The sequence below is a fragment of the Hypanus sabinus genome, chromosome 25 (genome assembly GCF_030144855.1).
Source record: "Hypanus sabinus isolate sHypSab1 chromosome 25, sHypSab1.hap1, whole genome shotgun sequence".
NCBI classification, from domain to species: Eukaryota; Metazoa; Chordata; class Chondrichthyes; order Myliobatiformes; family Dasyatidae; genus Hypanus; species Hypanus sabinus.
The window spans coordinates 15,126,252-15,146,508 of NC_082730.1; the positions used below are offsets into that span (position 1 = coordinate 15,126,252).

Consider the following 20,257-nt stretch of genomic DNA (forward strand, 5'->3'; position numbering starts at 1 on the left):
ATCTGCTTTCACTTTGACATGTAAGATTATTCTTCTGTTGATCAGTGTCAAAAAAAGCCAAATTAAATCCACTGTAATTCCATGTTGTAGAACAATAAAACATGAAATGTTACAAGGGGGAAAATACATTTTACAGGGACAGTACACGTACTGTATGTACGTATCTAAGATCCTCTAAATGTCCCTGTTGTATCAGCCTCTACAGCCATGCCCTCAGTGCATTCCAAGGACCGGTGAAACAAAATTAAATCTTACATTGCCCCTAAACTTTCTTCTCCTCACGTTAAATGGATGTCCTCTGGTGCTGGTTATCCTCACCATGAGAAAGGGATAATGGCTGTTCACTAAAGCTATGCCTTATACTCCACAATACTGCACAGGTTTTATCAAGCTGTAGCATTACCTTGCAGCTCTTGAAATCAATCCCCTCGACTACTGAAGTCCAGCACATCCTACAGCTTCTTTAACACCCTTTCAAACTGTACAGCAAATTTGGTGAATTTATGAACTTGGATCCCAATATCCCTCTAGACCTCCGCATTGTGAAGAACTCTGCATTAATCTTGTAATCTGCCTTCAAATTTGATCATGCAAAGTGTATCACTTCACATTTTTCAGAGTTAAGCTCCACCCAGCACTGCAACCTGTCTATCTCCTCTTGTTACTTACAATAACCTATACAACCCAGAACACCGACAATTTTCGTGTCATGAGTCAACATATATACATGCTTCAGACTTTTGAATTAAGCAACATTACAGAGGCTTCTTCATATGCAGAAGTGTCCATAGATCAGGAGTTCATAACCTAGGACAGAACTGTATTGTATTTTATCTTACACATCTTTCCTCTGAGCAGATCTGCTTTCTAAACTGATAGTCTTCCACTACTTATGCAGATCTGAGGAGGGTTCCCAGATCTGAAACTGGGTTCAATGTAGGGTCTTGGCCCAAAACATCCTTTGCTAATTCCTTTACATAGATGCTGGCTGATCTGCTGAGTTCCTCCAACATTTGTGTGTGTTCAATCAGTATATCGGAGGACGTTTGAAAATCTGGCTGAATGGTGTCACGACAACAATATCCCATTCAACATCTTCAAAACCAAAGAGCTAATTATCGATACAGTGTGAGGTATCCAGAAATGCATGAGCCAGTAATCAGCAGGAAATCAGAGGTGGAAAGAGTCAGTAACTTTAAATTGCTTGGCATTATTATTTTAGAGGTTCTGTCCTGGGTCCAGTACCCAACTGCCATTAAAAAGAAAGGACAGCAGCACATTATTTACTGAAAAGTTTGCAAAGATCAAACTGCCATCTAAAACTTTGACAAAGTTCTATAGATCCACAGTGGAGAATATTCTTACTGGTTGCATCATGGCATGGTATGAAAACACTGATGACCTTGAATTGATAAACCTATAAAAGGTAGTGGATAAAGTCCAGTTGATCACAGATTTTTTACAATCTCTGGACTCACCTTCAAGGATTCTACAACTCATGTTCTCAAATATTATTTAGAACTCATTTACCTATTATTATTATTATTATTATTATTATTATTATTATTATTATTTTGCTTTTCTTTTAGTATTTCCATATTTTTTTACTCATTGTTTATGTGTCTGTCTTTTTCGTGTGTAGTTTTCATTGATTCTATTGTGTTTCTCTGTATTTATGCTGAATGCCTGAAAGGAAAGGAAATTGTCTATGGTGACATATAGAGCATGTCCTTTAATAATAAGTTTAATTTTCTTTTCTGAGAATCATGCTATCATTTGATTAGTATAGAATAAGTGCATTGAAATTGTGTATATTTCCACTCAATATTCAAGGGTATTAAAGACTAATGAACAAATAAATTAAAAGTTGGGCATTGAACAAAACGAGTGATTGCAGCTTGATGCAGCTTGCAATGGTCAGTGGGGTGTGAATCTGCAAATGGAAGGTGCTACTTTTCTCAGAGTTGACATGTAACTGTAACCCGTGGATGTACATTTAGCCTCAGAGCTGCTACATGAAGGGAGTTGTTTGCAAATGTAAAAATCATCACTGCATGTGCGCAATATTAGAAGATTCTTTGTAATCAGATAATGATGTGGTATAGCATAAGTTTTTTTTCACACAGTGGATCAGAAAGAGAATAAATAAGACCAAAAGACATCATTACATTGAAAACTGTGGCAGGTCACTATTATGCAGCAAGTTTCAACATGGAGTAAAACTGCTATCTACACACCAATTTTAAGCTTATTTTAGTTGTATATCTTTCACCATTGATTAAGATAATGTCAGTTTCTTTGATTAAATTGACAGATGAATTCCAACAAATTTGTCAGGGTAGAATTCTCCTTATGCAAATTATGCTGACTACAGTCTATTTTACCATATCTATTATAGTTAAATAGCAGGATACTTGGTAGTGTGGAGGAGCAGAGGGATCTGGGGGTACATGTCCACATATACCTGAGACTTGCCTCATAGGTAGATCGGGTAGTTAAGAAAGCTTATGAGGTGTTAGCTTTCATAAGTCAAATGATAGCGTTTAAGAGTCGCGAGGTAATGATGCAGTTCTATAAAACTCTGGTTAGGTCACACTTGGAGTATTTTGTCCAGTTCTAGTCACCTCACTATAGGAAGGATGTGGATGCTTTGGAAAGGGACAGAGGAGATATACGAGGATGCTGCCTGGTTTAGAGTATGCATTATGATCAGAGATTAAGGGAGCTAGGGCTGTACTCTTTGGAGAGAAGGAGGATGAGCGGAGACTTGATAGAGGTATACAAGATATTAAGCGGAATAGATAGAGTGGACAGCCAACACCTCTTCCCCAGGGCACCACTTCTCAATACAAGAGGACATGGGTTTAAGGAAAGAGGTGGGAAGTTCAAGGGGGTTATTAGAGGAAGGTTTTTTTACTCAGAGAGTGGTTGGTGTGTGGAATGCACTGCCTGAATCAGTGGTGGAGACTGATGCACTAGTGAAATTTAAGAGACTACTAGACAGGTACATGGAGGAATTTAAGGTGGGAGTAAAATGGGAGGCAGGGTTTAAGGGTCAGCATAACATTGTGGGCTAAAAGGCCTGTGCTGTGCTGTACTATTCTATGTTCCATGTTCTGTCTCCAAGTACTCTGAAACCTCATTCTTAATACTAGATTCTAACATCTTACCAACCACTGAAGACAGACTAATCATCCTATAATTTCCTGCCTTTTGTCTCCCTCTCTTCTTAAAAGGATGAATGACATTTGTAATTTTCCAGTCCTCTGGAACCATACTTGAAAAATTATTACTCATGGCTCCACAGTCTCTTCAGCTTCCTCATTCAGAACCCTGGGGTGCAGACCACGCAACTAATCCTAATTCACCATGTCCTCTCTCCTGTTTACACTATCTTCCCTCTCCACACAGATTCAATGCAGGGTCTTGACCCAAACCATTGACAATCCCTTCCCCCTGATTGATGTTGCTCGACCTGCTGAGTTCCTCCAGGAGTTTTCTCTGAACTCCAGATTCTGACATCTTTAGTGTCTACATGTATTCAACCATTATTCTGGAAACAATGCATGAACCACAAACCAATGCTGATTATAAAAATGTCCCATGCTGGTTCTCACTCACTGGTTAGGAAACTAATCAGAAGAATCAAAATCCACATTGTTATATTCACTGAGACCCAGTCAGCACTTGTCTGTTCACAGAGTGAAATTACTGTCAAATAAAAATAAGGAAATAGAGGGCAGGAAGTCAGATTGCGAAACCACAGAGAGCCAACTGCAGTTTGATATATCATATGAAAAGCTGGAAGAGGAGGAGTGATGGGCTCGTGAGGTAATTGGAAGGGACAAATGAAAGGACAGGTAACTGAACAGGAGTGGCCAGTGGTGTGAGTGGCTCAGGGTACGAGTGGAGATTTGAGGCTTTGGCTCGAGAGGCTTCGGCGTGCAGAGGCTGAGGACGAGTTTGCTCCAAGTGAGGTAAGGCCAGGTAAGTTCCTCTAATTAATTTAATTAACTTAGGAGTAGGGAATGGAGGCAGCATTTAGGGCAGTCGAGTGCTCCATATGCAGGATGTGGGAAGTCAGGGACAACACAATTGTCCCTGATGACTACACCTGTAAAAGGTGCATTCAGCTGCAGCTTCTAACAAACCAAGTTAGGGAACTGGAGCTGGAGCTGGATGAACTTTGGATGATTCAGGAGGCAGAGGCAGAAACAGATAGGAGTTTCAGGGAGATTGTCACCCCTAAGAGTCAGGAGACAGGTAGCTGGGCGACTGTCAGGAGAGGGAAGGGGAATAGACAGGAAGAGTAGAGCACTCCTGTGGCCATTCCCATTAACAATAAGTATACCGTTTTGGCTACTGTTGGTAGGGATAACCTACCAGGGACAAGTTGTAGTGGTCCTGTCTTTGGCACTGAGACTGGACCCTCAGCTCAGAAAGGAAGGACAGAAAAGACGAGAGCAGTAGCGATAGGGGATTCAATAGTTGGAGGACAGATAAGGGGTTCTGTGGAATAGATCGAGAATCTCAGATGGTCTGTTGCCTCACTGATATCTCGAATCGAGTTACAGTATTCTCAGGACAGACCAATAATGTGTCTAGGTAGAAGGAGGGGGTCCTGCAAAGAGAGCTTAGGAAGTTAGGTGCAAAGTTGAAGGACAGGACCTCTAGGGTTGTAATTTCAGGATTGTTCCCTGTGCCACGTGCTGGTGAGGCTAGAGATAGGAAAATAATGCAGCTAAATAGGTGGCTAAGGAGATGGTGAAGGAGGGAGGCCTTCATGTTTCTGGACAATTGGGCTTTGTTCCAGGGAAGGTGGGACCTGTTTTGATGGGACGGATGGAAACTGAACTGGGACTAATATCCTTGCGGGTAGGTTAGCTAGAGCTGCTCCGGGGGGGGGGGGGGCAGGGGAGGGAAACCAGAGTGTTAGAGCAGATGATGAGGTGGAGGAGGATAAAGGTCATGCAAGGACTGCTTGTGTGTCCAGTGCTGTCTGTAACTCACCAGGTAGGAAACTAATCAGAAGAATCTATGTCCACAGAATTTTATTCACGGAGATGCAGCCAGGACCTCTGTCCTCAGAGAAAAATGCCTGGAATAAAAATAAGAAGGCAGCAGGAAGTTTGATCAAAAGTAAACTACTGTAACACAATTGGTGTGTGGTACATGACAATCTGAAAAGCTTTTAATTATATTTAGCAGGACAGGAACATTTAAACGATTCTCAAAGATTGAATGAAATGCTGAGATATGTTAAAATATTAGACACCAGCAACAGCAAATGTTCTCATTTGAAATAAAAATAAATGCCAGGACATGTCCTGAAGCAGGGCATTAATCTGAAATATTGACCATCTGACTCCTGAAGTGCATCATTAGGGAAAGTATTCATGGTGAAAAGTTAATGATGGAAAGAGAAAGAGCCTATGCTGAGTGTTGTGCGAGTGAGTAGAAAGTTTGATGGCTCTGGGCCTGTATTCACTGGAGATTAGAAGAAAGAGGGGCAATCTCATTGAAACCTATTGAATATTGAAAGGACAAGAGAGAGTGGATGTGGAGAGGATGTTCCTGTGCTGGGGAGTTCTAGGATCAGAGGGCACAGTCTCTAAATATAAGCACATTCCTTTAGAACAGAGATGAGGACGAATTCATTGAGCTAGAGAATGGTGAATCTGTCAAATTCACTGCCACAGATGGCTGTGGAGGCCAATTCACTGGGTATATTTGAAGTGGAGATTGATAAGTTCTTGAATAGTAAGGAAATCAAATATACTTGGGAGGAGGCAGGGGAATAAGGTTGAAAGAGAAAATAAATCAGCCATGATGTAATGGTGGAATAGACTCAATAAGAAGAAGGACATAATTCTTCTCCTTTGTACTGCTAAGTCTTATGGTTTTCTAATACAGGTAATAATCTGCTGGACCTCTTCTGGAATCCTTCCAAAGTTTCTACATCCTTCTTGCTACGCTGCAAACACAACTACACACCAACCTCAAGTGTTCCCTAACCATATTTTCAAACCATTTACAACATGAATTCTCATATGCAGAATGCAGGTCCATTGCCATAAACTCTCTATCAGCTACCTTACCATCTCCTTCTGTTCTAAATTTCAGAGTAATGGACTTACACTCCAAGATTTGTACATCAGAGGGCACAGTTTTAAGGTGCTTGGAAATAGGTGCAGAGGAGATGTCAGGGGTAAGTTTTTTTATGCAGAGAGTGGTGAATGCGTGGAATGGGCTGCCAGCAACCGTGGTGGAGGCGGATACAATGGGGTCTTTTAGGAGATACCTGGATAGGTAAATGGAGCTTAGAAAAATAGAGGGCTATGGGTAACCCTAGGTAATTTCTATAGTAAGGAAATGTACTGCACAGCTTTGTGGGCCAAAGGGCCTGTATTGTGCTGTAGGCTTTCTATGATTCTGGATCTTGCTTTGGCACCCCTAGCACACAGGGCACACCCTTTTCTCATTGTTACCATCAGCTAGGAAATACAAAAGTCTAAAGTCACACACTCAGCAATTCAGGAACAGCTGCTTCTCCTCTGCCATCCGATTCCTAAATGGACATTGAATGCATGAAGACCATCTCACTTTTTAAATATATATTATTTCTGTTTTGTGCAATTTTTCAGCTACTCAGTGTATGTATACTGTAAATTATTTATTTAATTACAGTATACATATACAGAAGTGTCAAAGCCGTCTCTATTTCCTGAGGAGACTAAGGTCCTTTAGCATCTGCCGGAAGATGCTGAGAATGTTCTACGAGTCTGTGGTGGCCAGTGCTATCATGTTTGCTGTTGTGTGCTGGGGCAGCAGGCTGAGGGTAGCAGACACCAACAGAATCAACAAACTCATTTGTAAGGCCAGTGATGTTGTGGGGGTGGAACTGGACTCTCTAACGGTGGTGTCTGAAAAGAGGATACTGTCCAAGTTGCATGCCATCTTGGACAATGACTCCCATCCACTCCATAATGTACTGGTTAGGCACAGGAGTACATTCAGCCAGAGACTCATTGCACCGAGATGTAACACTGAGCATCATAGGAAGTCATTCCTGCCTGTGGCCATAAAACTTTACAACTCCTCCCTTGGAGTGTCAGACACCCTGAGCCAATAGGCTGGTCCTGGACTTATTTCCACTTGGCCTGATTAACTTATTATTATTTAATTATTTATGGTTTTATATTGCTTTATTTCTTCATTATTCTTGGTTGGTGCAGCTGTAATGAAACCCAATTTCCCTCAGGATCAATAAATTATGTCTGTCTGTTTGTTATTATTAGTTTGTCTCTTTTTCCATATTATGTATTGCATTGAACTGCTGCTGCTAAGTCAACAAATTTCAGGACACATGCCGGTGATAATAAACCTGATTCTGATTCTGGTTCTGATTTTGATTCTGATAGTTTGATCTTTGTTCAAGGAGCAAAGTAGGAAATAGGTGTGATGTATAAAGGCTTTTCATGCAAACTCAGCATACGGTACTTCACTTCATTCCCTCTCCTCTCTGAAGGCTGTGTCTGCCATTTGAAGGAAACTTTAAAGATCACCTTTTCTGAATTCTTTTCCATCTTTTGGTGCAATTTCAAGAGCCCTGACGGAATTTCACTTTGCTACGGTTAGATGTGAGGGGAAATCAACTGAATGGAATTGTACGTTCACAATGGGTAAAATTAACATCAAATCTGTTTCAAAACTAAATCAATTCCATTTTGACAGAAAATGATCTGTGTTGAGTAGACAAACCCGCTAGTCTCTATTTCTCATCGAACCATAGGGCACAATAAAAGGGCAGGTCACACTTGTCCAAGGAGAAGACATTTCTATTTCAACTCCATGGTCTCCCTTTCCTCTAACCCTGTATACCTTTGCTCAGATTCTCAGTCGCTAGCATCACAGTATCCCTGTTCACCAGGTTAGATCTTTCTATGTCACTCGAAGTGTGATCTATCCAGATTCATGCTGTGTGATTCCCTGGGGCGGATGAAGTCTAAGAAGAGCTTCAGTACAAGTGATAACAATCCTCACTTGTCACACATATTGGAGAAGTCATACAGGATCAGAATCAGTTTTAATATCACCAACGTACTGAATGTCGTGAAATTAAATGTAGCAGTCCTAAACGGGAATATTTGATAATTACCATTGGAGTTCCACACAGAGTCTCCACTTCTCGATGCCATCTTGAATTTTAACTGAACAATGTTAAATCTTCAACCTTGGTTTCATTGAAAGCAGAAGAAACTCTGCAGATGCTGGAAATCCAAACCAACACACAGAAAATGCTGGAGGGAACTCAGCAGGTCAGGCAGCATCTGTGGAAATGAATAGATTGTCGACATTTCAGTCCGAGGCTCTTACTCAGGTCTGAGAAGAAAGTGAGAAAATTGTCTGAAACAAAAGATGGGGGAGGAGAGGAAGGCTATCTGGAAAGTGATCGGTGATGCCAGCTGGATGGAAACAGTTGTAAATGCTGTAAAAGGAGAAAGCTGACAGGAGAAGGAAGTGGACCATAAGAAAAAGAATTAGGAGGGCCCCAGGGAGAAGTACTAGGCTGGTGAGACCTGGTAAAAGAAGGGCCTTGGACTGAAAGCTTGACTATCTATTCATTTAAAGTAATTCTAAGTAAAACTAAATTCATAATATTTGGAAACCACGTACCAAACTCACATTGTAATCTTAGAATAAATGATGTTGGAATTGATAAGGTATCTGAAACAAAATTTTTTAGGAGTGGTAATAGATAGTAAATTAAGCTGGAAACCACAAATAAATTATGTCAAAACAAAAACGTCAAAATCTATTGCAGTACTGTACAAATCGCACGATTTCATAATCAGGAATTTACTAGAATACAAATCAGAATACATTATAGTCTTCGCTTATCATCTTATTCATGATTTACTGTATAGAGATATGGGGAAGATCAAACAAAACAGGTACAAATTCTATTTTTCTATTCCAAAAGAAAGTTACACAAATTGTAAATAAGACAAGTTATTAAGAGCCAGTCAACCCACTATTTATTCAACTAAACACTTCAAAATTCAGACATTTCATAGATTTTAAAATAATACAAATTATGTATAAAGTAAAAAATGGACATCTGCCACAAAGTATCCAAAAGTTGTTTAAAATGAGAGAAAGTCAAAATGATTTGAGGGGAACATGTATATTTCAAAAACAAAGGATAAGAACAAATGTAAAAAATCATTTTATTTCACTCAGAGGGATGAATCTATGGAATAGTTGTAGTAAGAATTTAAAACCATGCACTACACTTAACAGATTTAAAATTATTTAATAAACAAACATAAAATACATGATTTAAAATGAATCGGAGTAACTTAAATGAATGACATTTGGAATTGGATTTTGTGTTAAGAGATTATGAATTTTTGTTTTAGATGTGATGATTGGCGTCAAATATGCTATTGTATAAGTAAGAGGGGTAGGCATAATAAGCTGTGGCTTCAGCCTACACCCTTTTGGTCTGTTTTAAAGAATATCTATGTTTTTTGTTGTAATTTTGTCCCATGAAATCATCGTTGTAAATGATGCCTTTTGTTATATTTGCACTGACCGAAATAAGTTAATTTAAATTCATTAATAAATTAATTCATTCATTCAAAAAATTCATTCCCATAGCTTCTGACTGATCTGCTGAGTTCCTCCAGTATTTTGTTGTGTTGCTTTTGATTTCATTGTATTTCGAGGGCTGAGGTGATCCCAGAAGGTAGTTCATTTATATTTTCCTGAACTTTTTTTTGCTGACTTTGCAATTGTTTATAAACACTTAATTTCACATTGTATATAAAAAGATATATAATAAAATAGATCAGTATACAGGGAGAGCTTTTGTTACTTTACATTTGTTACATTTATTTTAGGGGAAAGCAGTGCAGTATATTAGCTGTGAATGTATATCAGCTTAAATTTTGAACATTGTATAGTATGAGTGCTGACTCTGTTGCATCAGTCACTGCTGTCATCTGTGTAATGTTCACCCTCAGTGACGGATGTGGTCAGAACTTCTGTTTTCTTTATTTGTCTTACCAAACAGAATATAGAGAAGTAACAACAGATGCTACACATTGATCTACTGCTCTGGTCTCTTCATGCATTGCCCCATCACTTCCTGGAAAACTTCTCAAAAACCATGGTTCAATATGCTGTTATCTGTGTGAAGTTCACCCTTAGCAAAGGATGTCATCAGAACTTCAAGTCAAGTCAGTTTTATTGTCATTTCGACCATAACTGCTGGTACAGTACATAGTAAAAACAAGATAAAATTTTTCAGGACCATGGTGCTACATGAAACAGTACAAGAACTACACTGAACCACGTGAAAATAACACAGAAAGAAACTACACTGGACTACAGACCTACCCAGTACTGCATGAAGTGCACAAAACAGTGCAGGCATTACAATAAATAATAAACAAGACAATAGGGCAGTAAGGTGTCAGTCCAGGCTCTGGGTATTGAGGAGTCTGATAGCTTGGGGGAAGAAACTGTTAAATAGTCTGGTTGTGAGAGCCCGAATGCTTCGGTGCCTTTTCCCAGACGGTGGGAGGGAGAAGAGTTTGTATGAGGGATGCATGGGGTCCTTCATAATGCTGTTTGCTTTGTGGATGCAGCATGTAGTGTAAATGTCTGTAATGGTGGGAAGAGAGACCCCGATGATCTTCTTAGCTGACCTCACTGTCCGCTACAGGGTCTTGCAATCCGAGATGGTGCAATTTCCGAACCAGGCAGTGATGCAGCTGCTCAGGATGCTCTCAATACAACCCCTGTAGAATGTGATGAGGATGGGGCATGGGAGATTGACTCTCCTCAACCTTTGCAGAAAGTAGAGAGGCGGCTGGGCTTTCTTTGCTATTGAGCTGGTGTTGAGGGACCAGGTGAGATTCTCCACCAGGTGAACACCAAGAAAATTGGTGCTCTTAACAATCTCTACCGAGGAGCTGTTGATGTTCAGTGGGGAATGGTCGCTCTGTGCCCTCCTGAAGTCAACAACCATCTCTTTTGTTTTGTTCACATTCAGAGACAGGTTGTTGGCTCTGCACAAGTCCATTAGCTGCTGCACCTCCTCTCTGTAAGCTGTCGTTCTTGCTGATGAGACCCACCACAGTCGTGTCATCAGCGAACTTGATGATATGGTTCGAGCTGTGCAGCAGAGTAAACAGCAGTAGACTGAGCACACAGCCTTGGGGGGCCCCCATGCTTAGTGTGATGGTGTTGGAGATGCTGCACCCGATCCGGGCTGACTGAGGTCTCCCAGTCAGGAAGTCTAGGATGCGGTTGCAGAGGGAGGTGTTCAGGCCCAGTGGGCTCAGCTTTCCAATCAGTTTCTGAGGGATAATTGTGTTGAATGCTAAACTGAAGTCTATGAACAGCGTTCAAACGTACATGTATTTTTTGTTCAGATGGGTTAGGGCCAGGTGGACAGTGGTGTCAATGGCGTCATCTATTGAGCAGTTGGGACGGTACGCAAACTGCAGGGGGTCCAGTGAGGGGGGCAGAAGGGTCTTGATGTGCCTCATGACAAGCCTTTTGAAACACTTCATGATAATCGATGTAAGTGTAATGGGATGGTAGTCATTGAGGCAGGACACTGAAGACTTCTTAGGCACAGTTACGATGGTGGCGGCCTTGAAGGATGTTGGAACGGTGGCGCTGCTCAGGGAGATGTTGAAGATGTCAGAGAGAACATCTGCTAGCTGGTCTGAACATCCCCTGAGCACTCTACCAGGAATGTTGTCTGGTCCAGCAGCCTTCGGTGAGTTGACCCTGCACAGGGTTCTTCTCACAACAGCCACGGTGAGACACAGCACCTGGTCATTTGTAGGAGGGGTGCACTTCCTCGCCACCATGTCAATTTCTGCCTCAAAGTGAGCGTAGAAGTTATTCAGCGCATCTGGGAGGGAGGCATCACCCACACAGTCAGGTGATGTTGTCCTGTTTTTGGTGATGTCCTGGATGCACATCCATAGCGCCGCGTGTCGCCGCTGTCCTGGAAGTGGCTGTGGATTCACTGGGCCTGTGCTCGCATTGCCCTTCTGATGGACCAGGACAGTTTGGCCGTTGCTGTTGTTAGGGCTCCTTTGTCACCTGCTCTGAAGGCGGAGTCACAGGTCCTCAGCAGTGCACGCACCTCCGCGGTCATCCATGGCTTCTGGTTAGCGCGTGCAGTGATGGTCTTGGACAGAGTAACATCATCAATGATGTGGCTGGTCACTGATGCTGTGTACTCCTCTAAGTTGGTAGAGTCACCACCAGTTGCAGCCACCCTGAACATGTGCCAGTCAGTGTGCTCAAAGCAGTCTCGAAGAGCAAAATGGCTCCTGTTGGCCAGGTTTTCATCTGCTTCTGAACTGGTCTGGAGCACCTGATGAGCGGTCTGTATGCTGGGATTAGCAAAAAAGAGATGTGGTCTGAGTAACCAAGGTGGGAACTTCTGTCTTCTTTACTTGTTTTACCAAGCAGGACATGGAAAAGTAACACCAGATGCTACATATTGACAGATTGTTCTGGCCTCTTCCTGCATTGCCCCATCACTTCTTGGATGTCTTCTCAAAGGTCATTTTTATAAATGTCCTGGATAAGGAAGTGCAGGGATGGGTTAGTAAATTTGATGATGACAAAAGTTGGGGGTGTTGTGGATAGTGTGGTGGGCTGTCAGAGATTACAGCGGAACATTGATAGGGTGCAAAACTGGGCTGAGAAGTGGCAGATGGAGTTCAACCCAGATAAGTGTGAAGTGGTTTATTTTGGTAGGTCAAATATGATGGCAGGATATAGTCTTAATGGTAAGACTCTCTGCAGTGTGAAGGATCAGAGGGATCTTGGGGTCTGAGTCCATAGGACACTCGAAGTTGCTGTGCAAGTTGACTCTGTGGTTAAGAAGGCTTTCAATGTACTGGCCTTCATCAATCGTGTGATTGAGTTTAGGAGCCGAGGGGTAATATTACAGCAATATAGACCCCTGTTCAGACTCCACTTGGAGTACTGTGTTCAGTTCTGGTTGCCTCATTACTGGAAGGATGTGGAAACCATAGAAAGGGTGCAGAGGAGATTTACAAGGATGTTGCCTGGATCGGGGAGCATGCCTTACGAGAATGGGTTGAGTGAACTAGGTCTTTTCTCCTTGGAGCGACGGAGGATGAGAGATGACCTGATAGAGGTGTATAAGATGATGAGAGGCGTTGATCGTGTGGATAGTCAGAGACTTTTTCCCAGGACAGAAATAGCTAGTATGAGAGGGCACAGATTTAAGGTGCTTGGAAGTAGGTACAGGGGAGATATCAGGAGAAAGTTTTTAATGCAGAGAGTGGCAAGTGTGTGGAATGGACTGCCAGTGATGGTGATGGAAGAGGATACGATAGGGTCTTTTAAGAGACTCCTGGATAAGTACATGGAGCTTAGAAAAATAGAGAGCTATGGGTAACAATAGATAATTTCTAAGGTATGGACATAGCTTGTGGGCCGAAGGGCCAGTATTGTGCTGTAGGTTTTCTACGTTTCTACCTATGGTTCAATATGCTGATGAGAACAGGTGCAGAGATCAAAACATCTTCCGCAAAGCATTTTGGTTTCAGCAACTTTATCACTGAACAGCAATAACAATTTGGTGAAGAAAAGTAAAGCCTTCTTCTGCCATTATGTGGCCATCATCTTATGATCTGAAATGATTGGGCAATAGAGGGAAAGGTTGCAATAGTTTGTTTACTGAGGCATCCATTCGTACTTAACTATATTCTGGTCTTATGAGACAAGTAAAGAGCACAGAAGTCTGAACACAGACTCAAGGCGGTAATTGTTGCAAAAAGTGCTTCTACTAAGTATTGAGTTGAAGGAGTGAATACTTTTGCAATTAATTATTTTGTGTTTTATATTTCAAATAATTTACATCATTTTGTAGAAATCTGCTTTCAGATGCAGAAGTGTCCATAAATCAGGGCTTCATAACCTGGGGCGGAACTGTATCGTCTTTTATCTTACACGTTATTCATCTGAGCAGATCTGCTTTCTAAACTGACAGTCTTCCAACTTTTGGAGGAGGGGTACCTGACCTGAAACTGGATTCAATGAAAGGTCTTGGCCCAAAACATCCACTGCTAATTTCTTTATATAGATGCTGCTGAGTTCCTCCAACACTTGTGAGTGTTCAATCAGTATATAGAAGGATGTTTGAAAATCTGGCTGAATGGTGTCACAACAACTATCTCTCACTAAACATCAGCAAAATCAAAGACTGCATTAGGAGGTATCCAGAGGTCCATGAGCCAGCACTCAGCAGGGGATCAGAGCTGGAAAGGGTCAGGAACTTTAAATTCCTTGGCATTATTATTTTAGAGGATCTGTCCTGGGTCCAGCTTGTACCTGCCATTACATAGAAAGCATAGCAGGCATCATTTACTGAAAAATAATGCATTAGTGACAGTCTAAGGGGGAAAACCATAGGAGAGTAGACGGGTAGTGCAGAGCACCTCTGTAGCCATTCCCCTGAGTAATAAGTTTACCGTCCTGGATACTGTTGACAAGGACGCCCAACCAGGTGTGAGCCACTGTGTCTGGCACTGAGTCTGACCCTGTGGTGCAGAAGGATGGGATGGAGAAGAGGAGAGCTGTCGTCATTGGAGACTCTATTGTCAGGGGAGCAGACAGAGATATTGTGGATGTGAGAAGGACACCAGCATGGTTTGTTGCCTCCTGGGTGCCAGGGTCTGGGAAGTCTCTGACCAGATGCGTAACATCCTGGTACGAAAGGGAAAGCAACCAGAAGTCGTGATACATGTTGGTAACAACGACATAGACAGGAAGAGGGATGAAGTCCTGAAGTGTGAGTTTCGGGAACTAAGCAGAAGGCTAAAGGTCAGGACCTCAAGGGTGGCGTTCTCAGGATTGCTGCCAGTGCTACGTGATAGTGATGGTAAGAATTAGAGGAGATGGCAGTTGAATGTGTGGCTGAGGAGTTGGTGCAGGGCATTAAGGTTTTAGATTTTTGGATCACAGGGATTTCTTCTGGGGAAGGTGGGACCTGTACAGATTGGATGGGTTGCACCTGAACTCGAGGGGGAGCAATATCCTTGCAGGTAGGTTTGCTAGCATTGTTCGGAAGGGTTTAAATTAATTTGCAAGGGGGATGGGACCCGGAGCGACAGAGCGGTGAAAGAAGTGCATGGAGTAAATCCAGATGTAACATATAGAGAGGCTTTTAGGAAAGAGAAGCAGAATAAAGAGTGTAAAGGTCGTACGGTAGAAGGGCTAAAGTATGTGCAAGAAGCATCAGGAACAAAGGTGATGAACTGAAAACTTGGATACATACATGGAATTATGATGTAGTGGCCATTACGGAGACTTGGCTGGCACCAGGGCAGGAATGGATTCTCAATATTCCTGGATTTCAGTGCTTTAAAGGGGATAGAGAGGGGGGAAAGGGGAGGATGGGTGGGATTACTGGTCAGGGATACTATTACAGCTGCAGAAAGGTTGGGTAAGGTAGCAGGATCCTCTTTTGAGTCAGTATGGGTGGAAGTCAGGAACAGGAAGGGAGCAGTTACTCTACTGGGGGTATTCTATAGGCCCCCTGGTAGCAGCAGAGATACTGAGGAGCAGATTGGGAGGCAGATTTTGGAAAGGTGCGAAAAAAAAAACAGGGTTGTTATCATGGGTGACTTTAACTTCCCTAATATTGACTGGCACTTGATTAGTTCCAAGGGTTTAGATGGGGCAGAATTTGTTATGTGTGTCCAGGATGGATTCCTCTCACAGTATGTTGACAGGCCGACTAGGGGGAATGCCATACTTGATCTAGTATTAGTTAATGAACCGGGTCAGGTCACAGATCTCTCAGTGGGTGAGCATCTGGGGGACAGTGTACACCATTCTCTGGACTTTAGCATTATCATGGAAAAGGAGAGAATCAGAGAGAACAGGAAAATTTTTAATTGGAGAAGGGCAAATTATGAGGCTATGTGGCTGGAACTTGCGGGTGTGAATTGGGATGATGTTTTTACAGGGAACTGTATTATGGACATGTGGTTGATGTTTAAGGATCTTTTGCAGGATGGTAGGAATAAATTTGTCCCGGTGAGGAAGATATAAAATGGTAGGGTGAAGGAACCATGGGTGACAAGTGAAGTGGAAAATCTAGTCAGGTGAAAGAAGGTAGCATACATGAGGTTTAGGAAGCAAGGATTTATTGATCCCTTTGATGGGTCTATTGAGGAATATAGGGTAGCAAGAAAGGAGCTGAAGAAAGGGCTGGGAAGAGCAAGAAGGGGGCATAAGAAGGCCTTGGTGTGTAGGGTAATGGAAAACCACAAGGCATTCTTCAATTATGTGAAGAACAGGAGTGGAGGTAGGATGGATTAGAGATAAAAGTGGGAAGATGTGCCTGGAGGCTGTGGAAGTGAGCAAGGTCCTCTGTGGTGGGAAAGCTGTTGGAAAAGATTCTTAGAGATAGGATCTATGGGCATTTAGAGAATCATAGTCTGATCAGGGACAGTCAGCATGGCTTTGTAAAGGGCAGATCGTGCCTAACAAGCCCAATAGAGTTCTTTGAGGAGGTGACCAGGCATATAGATGAGGGTTGTGCAGTGGCTGGGATCTACATGGATTTTAGTAAGGCATTTAACAAGGTTCCACATGGTAGGCTTACTCAGATAGTCAGAAGGCATGGGATCCAGGGAAGTTTGGCCAGGTGGATTCAGAATTGGATTGCCTGCAGAAGGCAGAGGGTTGTGGTGGAAGGAGTACATTTAGATTGGAGGGTTGTGACTAGTGGTGTCCCACAAGGATCTGTTCTGGGACCTCTAATTTTTGTGATTTTTATTAAGAACCTGGATGTGGGGGTAGAAGGGTGGGTTGGCAAGTTTGCAGATGACACAAAGGTTGGTGATGTTGTAGATAATGTAGAGGATTGTCAAAGATTGCAGAGAGACATTGATAGGATGCAGAAGTGGGCTGAGAAAGGGCAGATGGAGTTCAACCTGGAGGAATGTGAGGTGGTACACTTTGGAAGGACAAACCCCAAGGCAGAGTACAAAGACATAGTAAGTGGCAGGATACTTGATAGTGTGGAGGAGCAGAGGGATCTGGAGATACATGTCCACAGATCCCTGAAAGTTGCCTCACAAGGTAGATAGAGTAGTTAAGAAAGCTTATGGGGTGTTAGCTTTCATAAGTCGAGGGATAGAGTTTAAGAGATGCGAAGTAATGATACAGCTCTCTAAAACTCTAGATTCAAAGGTCTTAAAGATGAATGAACAATGGAATTAAAAGTTGGGGATTGACCAACATGAGTGGTTACAACTTGATGCAGCTTGCAATGGTCACTGGGGTATGAATCTGCAAATGGAAGGTGCTACTTTTCTCAGAAAAACATGTAAATGTAACCAATGGATGTAGAAATGGCCTCGAAGCTGCAACATGAAGGGAGCTGTTTGCAAATATAAAAATCATCTCTGCAAGATAACAAAGTGCAAAATATTGAAGGATTCTTTGTAATCAGATAATGATGTGGTATAGCATAAGTTTTTTTTTCCACACAGTGGATCAGAAAGAGAATAAATAAGACCAAAGTTCATCATTACATTGAAAACTGAGGCAGGTCACTATAATGCAGCAAGTTTCAACATGGACTAAAACTGCTGTCAACACACCAAGTTTGAGTTTAGTTTAGTTGTATATCTTTCAACATTGATCAAGATTATGTCATTTTCTTTGATTAATATGACAGAGGATTGACATTTTAATGCATCAAGTTTCAGTAACTGACAGACTGTAGTTTCAAGATCAGGCACCTGAATCAGCATGGATAACTTCACTCTCCTCAACACTGAACTGATCATTAAACACAATGGGCTCACTTTCAAGGACTTTCCTCAGCTCATGCCCGCAGTATTTCCTTCCTGTCCATGTAGCCCATTTGTTTCCACTGAAACTGAATTTGGTGACCACAGCACCAACACATTGTGTGTGACTGATTTACTGTTGTAGAGGAGCAATCAATTGTGATCACCTTTCTTACAACTCCAGTTACCCCATCTCTCCATCTCCAGAATTCCATCTCTCTGTAACCAAAAGTAAACTGAAATTGAAAGCAAAGTTCTTGAGGATCTGAAGACAATTCGCAATTGGAGCGAATGAAGGTGAGAGGCAACATAATAGAGCTGTATAAGATGATCAGAGGCATAGATTCAGCAGATATCCAGAGAACATCTCAGGGCAGAAATGGCTAATGTGTGGTGGAATAATTTCAAAGTGATTGGAGGAAAGGATTGAGAGGGTGTCAGAGGTATGTTCTTGACACAGAGAGGTGGGTGCACGGAATGCCTTGCCAGGAGTGATGGCAGAGGCAGATACATTTAAAAAACTCTTAGATAGGCTTATGGATGATAGGAGAGCTTTAGAAAGGAAGGATTAGTTTGATCTAATAGTAACACACAATTACTGGAGAAATTTAGCAGGCCAGGCAGCTTGTAGAGAAACAAGTACTGTCTACGTTTCAGGCTCCTCTCCCCTCCAATTCAGCATCCACTCCCCAATTTTCAGGAACAGTAATTACCCTTCAACCATCAGACTCCTGAACCGATGTGGAACACTTCAGCTCTGAATTGACTCTGAACCCATGGAATCAGTCTCACTTTCAGCGATTCTGCAGTTCACACTGTCAGTATAAAAATAATGTATTATAATGTGTATTTTCACTTGCACTATTTGTCTTCTTTTACAGCTTGGTTGTTTGACTTCTTTTAAGTAGGTTTACACAAATTCTATCACATTGGTTTATTTTTCTCTAAATGCCTGAAAGGAAATGAATCTCACGGTAGTAAACAGTGACATAAACGTACTTTGATAGTAAATTTACTTTGAATTTGACTAGTGCAGCACTTTGTCAAAGGCCTTCTGAAGATCCAAGTAAACAACATCCACTGATGGACAAAGTCTTCTTTCTCTGTGCAGCCTGTTAATTCCTTAAGGAATTGCAACAAATTTGTCAGGGTAGATTTCTCCTTAAGCAAATTATGCTGACTTCAGCCTATTTTACCATCTATCTCCAAGTACTCAGATTCTAACATCTTACCAACCAATGCAGTCAGGTTAATTGGCCTGTAATTTCCTGCTTTTTGTCTCTGTCCCTTCAGAAATTGAGGACTGTAATTTTCCAGTCCTCTGGAACCATACATGAAAGATCATTACTCATGCCTCCACAACCTTTTCAGTTACCTCAATCAGAACCCTTGGGTATAGTCCAGGTAACTGACCCTGTTTCACAATGTCCTCTCTCCTATTTACACTATCTTCTCTCTCCACTCAGATTCAATACAGGGTTTTGACACAAACCATCAACAACTCCGTTCTCTCTGACAGATGCTGCTTGGCCTGCTGAGTTCCACCAGGGCTTTTCACTGAAATCCAGAATCTGACATCTCTAGTGCTACACATATGCAAGTACTGTTCTAGAAATGATGCAAGACCCCCCCCCCCAAACCTATACTGATTATAAAAATGTCCCATGCTGGTTGTCACTCACCGGGTAGGAAACTTATCAGAAGAATCAAAATCCACATCACAGAGTCCTGTTCAGCATTTGTCTGTTCACAGAGTGAAATTACTGTTGAATAAAAATAAGGAGGAAGGAGGCAGGAAGTCTGATCATGAAACCACATTGAGCCAACTTTGGCTGACGTGATCATATGCAAAGCAACACACAAAATTCTGGAAGAACTCATCATGTCAGGCAGCACCTATGGAAATGAACATATAGTCGATGTTTTGAACCGAGATCCTTTATCAGGTCTGAAAAGGAAAGGGGAAGGCACCAGGTTGAAAAGATGGGGTGAAGGGATGCAGGCCAGCTGGAAAGTGATGTGAAGTCAAGTGGATGGGTAAGGTAAAGGACTGGAGAGGAAGGAATCTCGTAGGAGAGCACAGTGGAACACAGAAAAAACAGTAGGAGTGTACCCAGGGGTTAGTTTTAGGAAGGTGAGATGATGTAAGTGGCCAGAATATCAAAAGCTAGTAATTGAAATTAAACAAAATAAAAGACAATTCACATCGACTGATAGAAATGATGAGAAAAGTTGAATTGTTAGACACCAACAACAGTAGACGTTATAATCTGGAGAAAAAAAAATATACTGCCGGAGGTGTCAGGAAGCAGGGTTTTAAACTGAAGTGTTGACCATTCTGCATCTGCTGATGCTGTCTGACTCCCTTGGTTCATCAGGGA

General features: G+C 41.9%; 1 protein-coding gene across 1 annotated transcript in view; it reads right to left on the minus strand.

Moving 5' to 3' along the window:
• Window positions 1-19,636, minus strand: part of LOC132381039 (polymeric immunoglobulin receptor-like) — a 48,388-nt gene extending 28,752 nt beyond the window's left edge. Inside the window, exons 1-3 of the mRNA XM_059950152.1 lie at window positions 19,559-19,636; window positions 18,590-18,691; window positions 5,011-5,098 (exon numbers count right to left, since the gene is read on the minus strand). The gene's annotated coding sequence lies outside the window, so the exon portion shown is untranslated. The remainder of the gene's footprint in view (window positions 1-5,010; window positions 5,099-18,589; window positions 18,692-19,558) is intronic.
• Window positions 19,637-20,257: the final 621 nt, after the last annotated feature.